At 40.4% G+C, this 15,462-nt stretch overlaps 1 protein-coding gene across 2 annotated transcripts in view; it reads left to right on the top strand.

Annotated features, from left to right (window-relative positions):
- The window catches only part of ELAVL3 (ELAV like RNA binding protein 3), a 101,214-nt gene that overhangs the window by 4,687 nt on the left and 81,065 nt on the right, over positions 1 to 15,462 (top strand). The gene's annotated exons all lie outside the window — the stretch shown is intronic.

Genomic DNA, 15,462 nt, shown 5'->3' on the forward strand with positions numbered 1-15,462 from the left:
TGAACGCGAGCCGGAACGATCGCTTCTATTCTAACGCGACGCGACGGGGTCGGCTACTTGCATGCTTTTCTTTCCGTGCTTGGGGTGGGGAAGGATGAATGCGGATAAAATAATCATCCATTCACTTCTCCACCCATCGTGGTCGAGGTCACTCCGGAAGGAAAGAGAAAGGACATCTCCCCCCCACCACGCCGCGAGCAGCAGGGCCCCCATTGACGCCTGATCAGGCGGCGTGAAATTCGGACTAGGGTGTGTCCTCCCGTCTCTGCGTGTTTTCAGGGGGAGGGGGAGGGGGAGAAAGACAGCCGAGATCTTTGGGGGAGGGTCTCTTTGGGAGGGGAGCCCAAGGAGACCTTGCCCCAGCTGGCTGCGCATTTCCGCAGAGCTTCGAAGGGTCATTTTGTGCGCCTTCTTCGCCTTGGGCTGTCCTTACATTCCCGGCGGGCAACCGCTTGTGCCTTGCGCACGTCGGGATCCTGCAGGTGAGGCGCTTTCTCTGCGGGATCGGAGCGCCTCGGCTTGCCTTGACAGAAAGGCGGCTGCCCGCGGAAGTGGGGGCTGGAGGGGGGGCCTTTTCCAGTCTCACTCACCGACGCGCATCTTCAGGCGTCAAGGCGCAGCTAACGGCCGACACCTTCGGCGCATTAGAGCGGGGGCGGGACGGGAAAGAGACTTGGAGTTGAGATGCAGGGAATGGGGAAAGAGGCTGCCAGAATCGATCCCGTTGCAACGTGCCTTGGTCTAGAACCTGCATCTCTACGCTGCCGCCGCCCCTACCCTCCCGTAGAAGAGACGAGTGGAGAAGGACGCGGTGCTCCCTCCCGACGCGTTGCATGTCGCGATGTACTTGCAAATGCCAGCTCTTTTCCTTTGCGAAGCCACCCCCCTCCCCGCCGCCGTTTCTGCTTAGCGTAGATGGTCCCATTTCGTCAGCCCCACCCCACAAGCTAGAGAGTCTGCCGACAGGAGCATTGCAACTGAACAATAGGAGCTGGCAGCAGCCTAGGGGAGAGGTCGAAGTGCCTCCTCCGCGCCCATTCGGCTTGCATTAAACTATTGCAAATGCTCATCCCCTGGCTGTGAAGAGGAGGAATGAGGCGGGAGGAGGGGGTGGAAAGGTGAAAGAAGGGATGGGAAGGAAGAAATGTGTAGATCTGAGATGGAGGAAAACCATCTGGCGTTATGGCGTTATGTGGTGATGTTGGGAGCCATGGAGGGCAGGTGGCAAGATCTGAACGGCTTTGGGGGTGGGTGCAAGAGGGAAGCCTGGCAGACTGGGTGGATGCAAAATGACCAAATTTCCCCCTTTGCAAGAGGCAAGATGAACACTTTCAAGAAATCCTTGAGGCAAGAGAAACAGACCCTTTTGACACAAAGCCACACTGACCTTGTCGCAATTGCTTTGGGTGTTTCCCCCCCTTTCCTTGCCGCATTGTATACCCCACCCTTTGGAAACAGGGCTTGATGAGAAGGGGGGGGTGTCTGGTGGGGTGTCTAAGGTGGATGTGGGTTCTCTTTTCTGAAAGAGCCGCCTGCCTTGTGCTGGGAGAGGGAAGTAGAGAGAAAAGCCAGAGGGTCAGCAATGCAGCAGAGAGCTGGTGAGCCAGAGATGGAGAGGAAACTGGATTCTTCAAGTTGCAAGCAGAAGGATGGGGTGTGTGCTGGAGCGGGGAGGACTGTGGGGCTTTTGCAGGCAACATGGCGGGGGGGGGGGGTGCCTTTGCTGTACAGTTGCTTTGATTTAGCAGAAGGGGGCAGGTAGGTTATTCCATTCATTATTGTAGGTCCCCACGTCTCTCACCGGCAGGGAAAACCCAGATTTTTCTCTTTTGCCACCCTTCATTAAGTTGTAAAGGGGTGAGAAACAATGATGGAGTGGTGCTGCATCAACACAGGTAGAGAGAAGGAGGCTATTTTCTTCCAAAATGGGGCTGATAGAATCGCTACCATAGAAATTATATGTTCAGACTTGAAATGGCTCTGAACTGCTTGGATTTATGTTAGATCAATCAGAATAGAGCTGGAAGGGATCTTGGAGGTCATCTAGTCCAGCCCCCTGCTCAAGCAGGAGACCCTATACCATTTCAGACAAATTAAAATTCAGATGAAGTTGTACAGGTCACAGATAACACTTGAGGTAGAAAAATTGTAGAATAACATTCAGTTTAGCCTATAAGATGCTGTATTTTTACCATTGTATGCTTTACCATTGTAACAACAATAAAATTACTTACCTGAAATTTAATCTAGACATCCTTACAGTAATGGGCTGATCCTCCTAACAAGCTGGGAGAGTCACTTTCCATTTTGCAGGTTGTGTTGAATTTGAACTCTGGACACCGGCAATATATAGTCCATCCGAACAAAATAATTCTGCTTGGATTCTAACAGTGGCTTTGTTATGTGGTTGAATGAAACTGAGCTGACAGGTTTTACTCCCTGAGTTTGCTAGTGCTGTGATAAGAAACATGGATGACAGAGAACCGGTCATCCATACTGAACAGCATTTAAATGTTTTAAATGGACCCCAATACATTTTGTGGGAAGAAAGCCATGTTAATCTATGGTAGCTAAAAAACAGGAGGAAATTGGCAGCACCTATTCAGGCTAACAAATGTTATTGAAAAGCATCAGTTTTATGACTCCATTTGATCTAATGAAGAGAGCAGCAGCTCACAAAAGCCTTTCAAACTTGTACTTTGAAAAGGTATTACCAGTCACCTTTTAATACATGGTTCTTTGAATGGGAATGAAGGTTAGTGTGTCTTTCTGTCAATACATGTTTCACTTCTCCCAGTTACATATTTTTTCCAATCTGTCTCTTTAATCCTAGGTTTTTCCCCCTTCTATAACTATCTTCCCATATCTCACCAAACCATTTTTTTTTTGTAAATACCACTTGGTTTTACTACGAGACTGTCAGACAAGTTTTGCATCATTCAGGATGAGCAACAGGAGCATGAAAATGAGGAGGAAAATGTTTTTGGTAGGCAGCTGACACAGGAGGCCGTTAGGATCTTCTAGTCAAAAATACTGGGTTCAACAGTGTCCTCTTTTAGCTTCCAGGGTGTGTGTGTGCATTAGCTACAGGAAGGATATCTTTACTGGGTTTGAGCGGGAAGTTACAAGCTTAGCCCTCAGCTTTAAAAGGAGCTTGGTAACAGGAAATTGGACCTTTGGGATTCTATCTATTCTTCAAGACAAAAGGGATGGGAAGTAGGACTCCTGGGTCCCATTAGTTAATATGCACAGCTTGGGGTGGGTGGGACCAAACAGCTGTCAGGCTTTACCAATAGGTGTGGCTGAGGCCGGAGCCTCTCCCTGAGAGGAAGAATGCTATTCTTACTCTTACTCGTCTAATTTCTAGCAGCATGCTACTTTTTCCCCCTAGAATGATCTAAAGAGAACTAAAAAAATGATCAATAACTTAGTATTGCTAAAAATGCATCTGTCAACAAGGACTTAAACGGGTGTGACTTTTATTGCTTAAAGAGTCTGATTTCTTTTTCTGGTGCAATACTTTGACTCTTTTTTAAAGAGGACATTCTCAAAAGATTCTTAGTCTTCAAAACTAATGGCAACCTCTAGCAAACTTTCATTTCAGCATCCAGAGCATTACCCTGTCTCCCAATTTTTGTTCAAATTGAAAACTTCATTCAAAATAGTTCATTCAAAATGGTTGTGACTTCAGTGCCAGCTGCTGAATTCTTCTTCCCTTATTTTTTTCCCTTCTGCACTATCTGGCTTTACAAAAAAACTGAAGGAGCAGAAAGCTTCCACACTCTCTGCTATTTGGAAAACTTATCGCTTGGACTCTCATCATATTCCACCTCCTCCTGGCGTTTCTCATATCTTTGGATAGTATGATGGGTGGTATATACATTTAATAAATAAAGAAAATAATGCTTTCCAAAAAAAACCCTCCAAAGTACATGTTTACACAACCCTGTCCCCAGGTCCCTGAGCAGCATTCTGTAGGAAACCTTGAGCGCAGACACTTGTACAAAATAATGAATGAATGATAATCCTGCAAGTAAAATAAACAATGCTGCATGTGGGGGAGACTTTGTTTATTGTGAGCAAAGTGAAACTGGACTGCAACCCTTGTAAGTCCTTAGTTGAAGATGCAGTTAAGCTAGCAGGACAAGTGAAAGTGCACAGGAATATGACTGCATTGTGAATTCCATGAATACTTTGGCCTCTCTCTTAGTATTCTGAAAAGTGCTGGGCAAAAATGACTGTTTTTACGTGTTACTTGGTATAAGTCAGTCTCTGGCTTCTGACATATTCCCTTGGGAGGTGGGGTGGCCTCTGGGGAGCAGAAAAGACCCAACAGAACCACATGGTATTTGTTGAAGTCAGTTCCAGGATTCATTTGGCTGTCTCACAGATAAAACTGAAAAATGCTCCTTGAGGCACATTATGATCAGTTCTGCTTCTAGTACACTTAATTTAGAATGATAGTTGTGCATCTTTGAATTTTCCCCATTAAAGTGTATGCTATTTTCCACCATTGGTTTCTTATGGATATATATTTCTGCCTATTGATTGTACTCAAGTCTTCTGAGAAACTTTCCCACCCTAAATTGATATTTCCACATTTCAAATCATTCCTGTACCCGGTCAATTACAGCTTTTAGCATCTATACAATAACAAATGGAGCAATTTATTTTGAATTGATAACGCTGATTTGCAACTCATAAATTGTAGTTTTGGTGATTTTCCATATCCATTCAGAAATATCTAGTCACAGCAGTGGATACATTCCATTGGAGAAAAGGTAACCTTTACCTCTACACTTTCTTTAATCTAGTTGGAAATTCTGATGATGTTAGAGAAAACTCTCATTGAGAAGGGATTATTACTCCTTGGAAATAGAAACTAAATTTCTAGGAAATCAATGACATGACTTGGGACTAGTCTTGTTAGTTCTTGCTAGGGCTTTCTAGCTGTTTTTTTGTTGCTCCATGGTGTGATTGTACATCTTTCACATTCTTTCCAGCTGACCTTTTAGGGCAGGATGAGCAGCCTGCGGTTCCTTTGGAACCCTTCTGGCTGCAATTGCTGAAAACAGTGATGGCCCAGTTTCTTGCTGTCATCAGAGAAGCAGATGAAAACTGTAGTCTAAGCCTTAAACAAACATGTCACTATTAAAAAAGAAAGAAAACCTAAGTCCTACCCACAGGTATGACATGAATCCACCCTCTCAGTTTTCTCCAACATAATAAGTGCAGCAACTGGTTACAAAAAGATTGTGCATCCCTTATTTAGAAGAATGAGTTTTGGTGGATGATTTGGGGGTGATTGATTGCACAGATGATGAATCTTGGCAGCTGCAGTTTTTGATGATTGCTTGTTATTCCAGATCTTAGACTATGGCTTCAAGGAAGCCAGTAGGTTGTATAATAAGGTCTAGTATATACTGGCCTACAACAAAAGGAAAGATGCAGACATTTTTAAAAAACTGAATTGTAATATTTATTTATAAGTGGCATAGCTGAAACTGCATTTGTAAAAGGAGGAGATATTCGGTCAAAACTAAATTTTAATTTACATTAATATTTTAATTTTACATTAAGTTTTGATCTAATTATAGTCTCATAAAGTTGATGTGTGATTATTTCCTATGTATGTAATACTATTTCCTTTGTTATGTTAAAATTATAGTTGGTAGTAATTTTTGAAGAGGTTTAGAGGTTGTGCCAAGGGTGTTTTTGCCTAGCTGTTTATCTTGGGATGAAAACAAACCCAAAGAACAGCTATCCTGACTCTCCTTTAGTTCTTCCAAAGATATCAGTCCCATAATTTCTATAGCAATACAGGGGACTTGGCTTATCTTACTGAAGGGTAATGCTTCATTTCTAATATCCTTTCTATGCAAAGGATCATTACCTATAATGACTTTTGTTCTGAACCAGGAAGCCTTCCAATTGCGTGGCATTCTAAAGCATTTTAGTAAATGCTCTGTGAAGGACTACATTTTGCTGTATTCGGTCTTTGCCAGCATATTGCTTTATAATCTCTTAAACTTGCTGAGCTCCACTTTTTTGCTTTAATGGCAGCCTGTTATGCTCTTGCTTCTTCTGGCATTTTAATTGCTCTCCTGGATTGGTCTGTTGTTCCTGGGATTGTGGTGCTCTCTTGCTTGCTGCTTAATGTGGTGTATCCAGACTTTATATATTGAGTAACTGGAAATGAAATGAAGGTTTAATAGGAGCATTCTGTCCACAGGGGCAAAGAAGGAGGATTGTAGGCACAGGATAGACATCCCCTTTATTCAAAGCTGCCTGGTGGTGGTGATGGACTACTACTGGTTGTGGGCGAGATCACACTCAAATATCTTCTTTCTCTTTGTGAGGGATCCTTGCTGGCACTGATGATGTTTCCTAGTTTGGGTAATGTAATCTCTGAAAGGAAACCATCATGTTCAGAAAGCACCAAGGACCACTCATTTCAACCCTGAGCTACATATATTCTCCTTTATTGATCTTTCCCTTTCTGCCACCCTCTTTTCCTCCGGCCAGATATCTGAGTTACTTGCTTGTAAAGGTTTTTAAAGGTAGGGGAAGAGGAATGTTTAGTTCTGGGGCCACAGGTTGACCTTAGTTTTCAGTCACGAGTATTTACATTGTATACATACATTCCAATTTGGGGTATGCAAAGTAAAAGGACAGAAAGAGAGCAAGAAGTAGCATAGTAAAGAAAAACATTTTAAAAATTGAAGATAGGAAAAGTGGGGGGAAGAATCAAGTTTACATCAACATCACTTGGTGCTTCTCTCCTTATTTTCTATATTTGTAGATCATCCACTTCTCCCAGTACTGGAATATTCAAATTCTGTAATATCTTTGTTGCATTCAAAGAAATTCAACTTCTTTAAATGCAACAAATTATGTTGATCAAGTCAACCTAGCATTTTAAAAATCTCTTTCTAGGGCTTTGATGTTTGGAATCGGTGTCTTTTGATACATTTCTGGAAGATTGAAGCAATGAAACTAGAGAATTGTGATGCACGTAGTCACTGCAGGCCACTGGAAGAGTTGCTCAGTCCTTTGGATTCCTGATGTTTATTTTACTTGATTCTGCCTATGTAATTGCAAGTGACAATGTTGAATCACAAGCTGAAAAAAAGAACAAAATCTTGTGGTAACTTTAAATATTAATAGATTGAATGAGGCATATGCTTTCCATCATCAGACAACATCCATTTTGGTCAGAATGATAAAGGATTGTATAATTCAAATAGAAGGTGTAACTGTATTGATCCATGAAAGCTAGTGCCACAATAAGCTGATTAAACTTTAAGGTGATACAAAACTGTAATACTTTATTATTGTATTTGCAATAAAAGGAGCTAGAACACAATTTTAAACAAAGATTGGATTTCTACTGCAATTGCAAAAGATGTGAGGAAGCTACAACCCCATGCTTAAATACCATTTTTTCACTCTTTTGCTTTTAGCGACTTACTAAAATTGATGTGCAAACCTTCTACCTTTAGGCATATGGCTTATTTTGCTGTCAGTGAGTCTTGAAGCTCTGAATTAGATCTAAGAAATCTAATAATTGACAGAATTAGACCTAAGAGACCACACTACTGCCCCTGCAATTGGTCCCAGAGATACAACCCTTCCACTCAAATCCAAGGAATCTCTGACTTCAATTGGTATCCTGTGGTTATATGTAGTCACATGCCCATTGCTTTGTATTTTTGCAGCAACCCAACCCTCAACCACCAGCCATACAGAAAAGTGCCAAATTCTGGAAGCCAGCTCTACCATGAAGCAGGGCATCTTTGTCTGTCTAGCTGATTCAGTCTTGCATGGTTGGCATGCTCTGGACTCCTTTGATTAAACTGTATTATCTGTCAAGACACAGGAAGCACGCTTTCTCTGTAGCAGTGCTTGCCTCCTGGAATGGGGTTCCCCCTTCTGAGACATGAATGGGTCTCACTCTGCTGTGTTTTAGAACAGTGAGGCCTTTGGTGAGGAAAAGAGAAACCCCTTATTCATTCCATCTGGTTGGCTGCATCTGCCATCTTTTATTGATTTTATTATAATTTCTACGTTTAATTGTCGTGAGCTGCCCAGAATCATTGGAAGTTGGGTGGCATACAAGCTTAATAAATTATTGTTGTTCCTGGCACATCTTTTCCATTTTCACTTACTAAAGGTGCGTTTCCTTCAAGTGCAGAAGGGCAGATGGGACCAGAGCATAGCACAACAAGGGCTACCGGTCTCCTTGGGTGCTCAATTTCATACTGCGCATGCAATATTCAGTGCTAGCTGCTGCTTTTGCAAAAGAGAAACCATTCTTATCTGCAAAGTCCCCAAACCTATACATTATTTTATTACCTCCCTCAGCTTACCAGAAGGTCACCTAGATGAGGGGAATGAATGTCCTTTCTTTCCTTGCCTTCCAATCTCTCTCTTTATTTTCTCTCTCCCACTAGCTATTTTATCACTGTGAACAGACGGAACAAATGCCTTTTCCATGTAGCTTCCTCTGGTAATGAAACTGCAGGATTTCCATCTTGAGATGTAAGAAAGAAAGTGAGCTCCTCCACCGGCAGAGCCAGAGAAAAGAGGGCTGGGAGCCATGACTTGAAGTTCTATTTCCAGCAATAGGAGGAAGGGAACGAGTGCTCTTTGTTATATAATAGTTGCAAAGCTCTTCTGGACAAATTGAAATGACTCAGCAGCTCGTCTTCCCCATTCTTAAAAGGAGCTTTATAGCACCATAGCCATGTCTAGATTGACACACATGCATTGCAGGTGCCAAGATGAAGAAGTGCCAATTCTGCACTCAGCACATTTTGTTGTGTGTGTGTGGGGGGGTGCCTTCATCTGGAGACATGATTGCATTTTTTTTCCTGGCAGATTCTGTTTGCATTTTTATACTGCTCTTTCCCCAAAGTTCTCAGAGAATTGGCACATGCATTAAGTTTACAAAAAAGGTAGAAAGAAGGAATGTGAGCTGCAGGATAACCCAGCAAACATTCAACCCTGTGGAAATATTTTTAAAAATGCATTGTCCAATTAGTCCTTAAAAAGGCATTGGATTTCAGTCAGTTCATTTTATCACTTGATAGTAGGATTACTGAAAACATTGCAAGCCTTCTGAAAATAGATTTTGAAATAATAAGGTTTGGCTTAGTAGAACTTGCTAATTAAATCCGCAGTTCCTTTCAAAAGTCCTCTGTCCAGCTGCTGAAATCCTAGCACATCCTTCTTCCTATTGATGGTCAAATTTCAAGGTCCATCATATTATAATTTCATAATGCAAGTCACCTACATACATTAAGGGAGCATATAAGGTAATAATGAGTGTAAGCTTTAATCATACACATTTAATGTCGTTTGATTTCAAACCAGTACGTGTCATTTGATACATTGCTTCTCAAGAAATTTCAAGAAAGTCTTCCTATATGAGAAGTCATGTCCTTTATAAAAAGAGATTGATATCTTAGGAATTTTCTTTCTTTCTTTCAAGGTTATATATATACATGGGTGTGAGAGAGGCAAGATTATTGAAAGTATATCTCTGTGCTGCTACTTTCATTTCTTTTATATAAGGCTGTAATTTAGAGAAAATTTATATACACATACTACCGTGTATTAGTATACTGATGTGATGTCTTTTATACTCTAAGTGTTAAACAGGTCCTGGTTGGTGCTCTCCTGTGTATTAGCATTCAGTTAGCACATACTGGGGAGTATTGTAGTGCTTGCTTCTTCAGTATTGATAATATAGGCCTAATGCACATCTACTCAAAAATGCATCATTTCATTCAGTGGGTTTGCACCCAAATAAGAGCACTTGGGGTAGCAGTTAAAGCCAGAAATTGGCCTTGAAGAGATAATTGGAGAATGTTCATTCTCTGCTTCATTTCCATCTTCACCCATTTTATAGTCTGCTGTTGCCTTTGTGGCAGAAAGTAATGTTCAGAAATTATTCTAGATTGGTGTTTGAATATAAAAACCAATAAAAATTCCAAACTTGCAAATTGATGTTCCAAACTGGATTGTTAAGTAACAAATGTTTTAGCTTTTACGGATCTGTATTTTCACTTAAAAGGCAGTGTGCAGCTTTTTTTCTTTACTAGAGTTTATCTGTGTCTAGAAAGAAAAAATAATGAAAGAAGAAGCATGAGTTATTTATTTATTTATTTACTTTATTCAATTTTTATACCACCCTTCTCCCGAAGGACTCAGGGCGGTGTACAGCCATGTAAAAAATCACATTATAAACATTAAAAGAAATTAAAACAAGCATATTATAAGGTGGCCGAATTTAAAACCATTTAAAACATTAAAATATAAATAACCCCACTAAAATTTTAAGCCAGTCCCGCTTGAATAAATAGGTGCGTTTTCAGCTCACGGCGAAAGGTCCAAAGATCAGGCACTTGACGTAACCCAGGGGGAAGCTCGTTCCAGAGATGGAGCATTGTTAGAGATGGAGCATTGTCTTTACATGGGAAGAACATGATGAAGTCCTCATGGTTTGCAATAGTATGAAACATTCAGTCCTCTGTGATTGAAGATTCAAATTCAGACTAAAGTACAAACGGACAGAGTTCATAAAGCAACCAAGCTAATTTATGCTTGAAATGTAATTGATGAGCCATTTTTACTAGAGTTTGGGATCATATTAGACAAATTACTGTACATAATATGCCTTGGGTACAGGTTTGAGGTTTTGGATTGAAGTTATATGACACTTGACAGGATTGAGAGACTACATTTCAGGGAGACAAGTTATCTTTCCAAGTAGTAGCAGGCTGGACTGCTAGATCTGATGAACACATGAAAGCCACAGTTTTATCTCCCTTCTTCATCTCAACTATCACTAGAATATTGTGCTTCAAATTCTAATAATGAAATCACTGCATCCGTTTTCTGATTTTTACAAGAACAAATGATAATTTCAAAAGTGCTATTGTGTGGGAATGCAGGTGATGGAGTAGCATCTCTTCTATCAGCCTACAAAGGTGTGCACATATATTAATTATTCTCCAAAAACAAAACAAAAAATACAGGATCAGATTTGGTCTGGTGGCATAAGTTGGCAAAGGAAACTTCTGAATTTGAGGACAGGGAGACTGTAGCTGTGAACTGCCTATGAGACGGGCAGCTATATAAATTGGAATAATAAGAGAAAAGAGTAAGAGCATATGTAAGGCTTGTAAAGAAAACAAATCCAGAAACAAATACTCCTATGGGAAAGGCAGCAACTCTGAAGATTGCTGACCCTTTCATTCTAAGTTCCTTCTTGATCACCTGACCCAAAGCAGTACTTTATTAAGGGGTTGGGAAGAACCGTAGAAGCCATGCTTTCTTTGTTTTGAAAAGAAAGGCATTTTTAATGGAGAAGTAGATGTAGCATAAACATTGCTTATTATGATCGAAGCCATTTACAAGGGATATATTTTTCTCTCCTTTTTAAAAATTCACACATAGCAACGAGATTATAAAATCACTGTCCGTTGATTTCATCCTCTCAAAAAAGACCCTTTGGTGGTGAATTGGATGCTTGCAATTGAGGCAAGAGGATGAGTGATTTTATTGACACAGATCAGACCCAAAGATGATAGGAAATCTTGGAGTCCTCCAGAGCAGGGGTCTCCAACCTTGGTCCCTTTAAGACTTGTGGACTTCAACTCCCAGAGGAGTTGAAGTCCACAAGTCTTAAAGGGACCAAGGTTGGAGACCCCTGCCTCAGGGAGCTTTCTTGACTGATTTGGTCTGGGACTGAGAGAGTCTGGCAATCACCCTCTCAGAGTGTTGTTTGCTTATTTGAGGAACAAAGACCAATGTCCAGCCAAGAGTCCTTCAAGAGCGTTCTAAGACACAAAACTCTTTGCACATTCTTTGTAAGCCAGGCTCAAGAGTTGCTTGCTCTTACCCTTTTCTTGATTGCTATTTGATCTATCAGAAGAAACCTTGCATTGGTTTATTCATTTATTTATTTATTTAGAGTGTGGAAAATACATGGACTTATAGTAGTTCAAATGTTAATGTCCAGTCCACCCGGCCATTCAAGGATAGGGTGGTCTATTTTGAAAAAATCAAGACATTGGGCCGGTGTAAGCTCTTGATGGACATTTGGACACAATGTGATGGATATTTTGTCAATATTTTGCATTGGTATAGCTCCAGAACAAACAGGAAAAATTGTAAATTTCACAGTTCAGGTTCCACATTCCTGCTTATTGACGCCCCTAAAATGTTATGTTTCTGTGCAGGTAATATGTTTACTACTGCAATTGAGTCTACTCAAAGAAAGAGCAGGATGAGCCAGAAATAGGGTTTTCCTATCTTGCCAGAACAGCTGTTAGTCCCTGTGAGTATTGATGTTTTTGGAATGCTGACTAAAAACGTCAGAATCTGCCACTTTGCATGGGTCAAAATGATAAAATGATTTCCAGGTTTAAAAAAATGATTTCCCTACTTCCCCACTACGGATTAAGCAGGAACATTCTTATCTCTTCCAGAAATACAGGTCATGCCCTTGGAAATTAAGCATTCATTTGAAAGTTTTAGAATTTAAAACAAGTCTATTCTCAGTATGAAATTTACATGGACCCCTATCCTGGGCTAAAATCACATTCCATATCTTAATCCCCACACCTATTTACTCTTCAGAATGAAGGTGGCTAATTTCCCCCTAATGTCCTGGGGGAAAAGAGAGCAATCTGAAGAGATAGTTCAACTTTCAGTGCTCTAAAGCAAAATGCATGCATGGTACTTTTTACTGTGGATTCATTAAATGGGAACTGGTTAGCAACACTTCCCTGTAAATTGTGGATCACAGGATCTGGATTCCCAATTGCATAATTACACTTAGGCAGATAGAGTTACAGAATCTTTCTAGTTAATACAGAGAAATTCATATTGAGAAGATGAAATGGAAATTTACTTCTGTAATATCGGGTTCAGCAAATTGAAAATGAAGGCAGCAATATATCCCAATTTCTTTTTATTTAAAAAGAATTGAAGAGCATCAGTGTTTGGAAGTTGTGGATGGATCCCTTCTGGAAAAATAGGTTTGAAAGTATGTGAAAGGTAGCTTATCCCAGGGATATGTTTTTGGTCTCATGCAAATGGTAGATGGGCATCCTGGGACGGGGTGAAATTCACTTACTTTCGCTACCGGTTCACAAATGTGAGCGCTCACTCGTGCCCCCTCCATAAATGCACAGAGCCTTCTGTGCATACGCAGAGGGTCAAAAATGGGACGTGATGACATCCGGGTGGGTGGGTGGAGCCTCCCACCGCTGGCACTACTGGATCGTGTGATTCGGATAGATCTGGCTGAATTTCACTACTGCCTGGAACCAATAGTACCAAGCAACTTTCACCCAGGCAAATAACTCTGGATGAAGGGAGACCTGAAAGTTCTCTTTCTAGGGAATTTTTGAAATTTGATTAAGAGCTATATGAGAATAAGTCAAGGACTGTATGTAACTTTGATTGTCATCCCTGCATGATAAACCTTATACGCAGTTTGTCATTTCCAAAGCTGTGATTCAGTTTCTTTCTTGGAGCCCTCCTGTTTAGATAGGTGAGGAGTTTTTCAAAGGTCAACTTTATAGGTCTTTGCCTCTCCCATTGGTTTAATGATTAGCTGTATCTGGACCTCTTAATGATAGGATCACTCATAATAGTTAACCCCTTCTACAGTTTAGACTTGGGTCAAGGGTAATACCTGAGGGAGACAAGAAGAGCTTGAAGATTTTAAAGGGATGCTAGTTTATTGGCAGATGCATCTGTTGAAACAGGATAATATAAGTTTGATGATACAACTTCAGGTAACATTTCACAGTTCAGGTGCTTCAGAGAAATACAGGTAGTCCACAACTTGGGACAGTTCATTTAATGACCATCCGTAGTTAAAACAGCACTGAGAATAGTGACTTATGACAATTTTTTCACACTTATGACCATTGCACATCCCCATGGTCATATGATCAAAATTCAAATGCTTGGCAGTTGATCCATATTTATAATGGTTGCAGTGTCCTGGGGGCATGTGATTCCCTTTTGCGGCCTTCTGACAACTAAAGTCAAAGGGGAAGCTATTTAACAAAGATGTTATTAAATTAACAATTGCAGCGATTCACTTAACAGCTGTGGCAAGAAAGGTCATAAAAATTCACGTAACAATTGTCTTGCTCAGCAACAGAAATCTTGGGCTCAATGGTGGTCTTAAGTCGAGGACTACCTGTATGTTGTGGAACAGGCCCTGGTTTTAACTATGAGATCATTTCCTTTTCCATCCTTGCTTCTTTTGGTCTCCAAAATGTCTGGTGTGGACTCCCAAGTTTATGCCAAATCCCAGGTATTCATGGAGTGACCTGCAGCACCTTTCTAACTCCTCCGTATTATTATCAAGTCCTATCTTCCCCTCCTGCACTTTGCACTGGTAGTGATGGTGTGGCTGTGGTGGCAGAAGAGCAATCGCATTTGAGATTTTCCTCTCTAAAAACAAAGGGTGAGAAATGTAGGATGTTCTTTTAAAAATAAGGTGAGAGTTTTCACATAATCACAAGATCCCAGGAATGGAGCTGTGAAGTATGTTCATTTTAAAAATCACTACTTTAGGGCTTGTAATAATGTATGTTGGGTGGAATCTTGATTGAATCAAAACTAGAAATCTTTCTGAAGTAAACCTGAATTTTGCCCCAGGACTAGGTAACGCAAATGAAATCTGTAAAGAAAGTTTTTGCAATGATCCTTGTATGTCACTGTTACTGTAAGTGTGTAAATGACGGTGGTGTGACCAGGGATCTGGAACAGAAAAGGGTCCAGTGCTTTATTTTTCCATGGAACATTATCTACTCCATATCAGAAAAATTCTGTTTCAAAGGTTTTTGAATAGAACCATCAGATTTCTGCAGGTTTTCTTTTCTAAAGACTGGATTAAAATAGTTAATGTCAATCAAAAGTTCCTGAAGTTTTAAAACTCTTCTGTTTAGTCAAACTAGAAAAGGAAGACTGGGATTTTCTTACAAGGTCAAAATAGAATAAAATAGAATAGAATAGAATAGAATAGAATAGAATAGAATAGAATAGAATAGAATAGAATAGAATAGAATAGAATAGAATAGAATAGAATTTTATTGGCCAAGTGTGATTGGACACACAAGGAATTTGTCTTGGTGCATATGCTCTCAGTGTACATAAAAGAAAAGATACGTTCATCAAGGTACAACATTTACAACACAATTGATGGTCAATATATCAATATAAATCATAAGGATTGCCAGCAACAAGTTATAGTCATACAGTCATAAGTGGAAAGAGATTGGTGATGGGAACTATGAAACGATTAATAGTAGTGCAGATTCAGTAAATAGTCTGACAGTGTTGATGGAATTATTTGTTTAGCAGAGTGATGGCCTTCGGGAAAAAGAACTAGAACATGTTTTTTGGTTGTAAAAGTAGAATAAGTAGTTC

This window comes from Ahaetulla prasina, chromosome 2 (assembly GCF_028640845.1).
Source record: "Ahaetulla prasina isolate Xishuangbanna chromosome 2, ASM2864084v1, whole genome shotgun sequence".
NCBI classification, from domain to species: Eukaryota; Metazoa; Chordata; class Lepidosauria; order Squamata; family Colubridae; genus Ahaetulla; species Ahaetulla prasina.